We start from the raw sequence: 506 nt of genomic DNA on the forward strand, positions 1-506 counted from the left end.
GACTCTGTGTTCCGTGGGCATGGTCATGGTGGTCGTGTGTTGACGTGGTCATCCCTCGCGGTCCATTTTCGTCGCCTTGACCTCGCTGGGGCTCGTTTGCTTGCTGACGTGGTGTTGCCGCGTTGTTGACATGGTTGTTGTTGGTGGTCGACGACGTTTGTGGGCAGTGGTGGCCACAGGTGACTGTGGTGACGTGGCGTGGGTGGGTAGTGGGTGCGCATTTACGAGGAGCGGGGACGTTGGTGGTGGTGGGAGGAGAGGTTGGTGGTGGTGGGAGGAGAGAGGGTTGTGTTTGGACAAGCATGAAAGCCATTGCCAAACAAACAACAAACTGGATTCCGGTTGCATTCTGTTTTTGCCAATCCAGGGACCATTCTGGTCAAAATTCCGGAATGCTGAAATTCTGCCGGAATGGTAAAGCACCAGAATGAAGAAAATAGCAGGACTCCCTGCCAAATTTCATTCCTCTGGAATCCACCGGAATCCGCAGGAATGACCGGAATCCT

This window comes from Laccaria bicolor, genomic scaffold (genome assembly GCF_000143565.1).
Source record: "Laccaria bicolor S238N-H82 LACBIscaffold_24 genomic scaffold, whole genome shotgun sequence".
NCBI lineage: Eukaryota > Fungi > Basidiomycota > Agaricomycetes > Agaricales > Hydnangiaceae > Laccaria > Laccaria bicolor.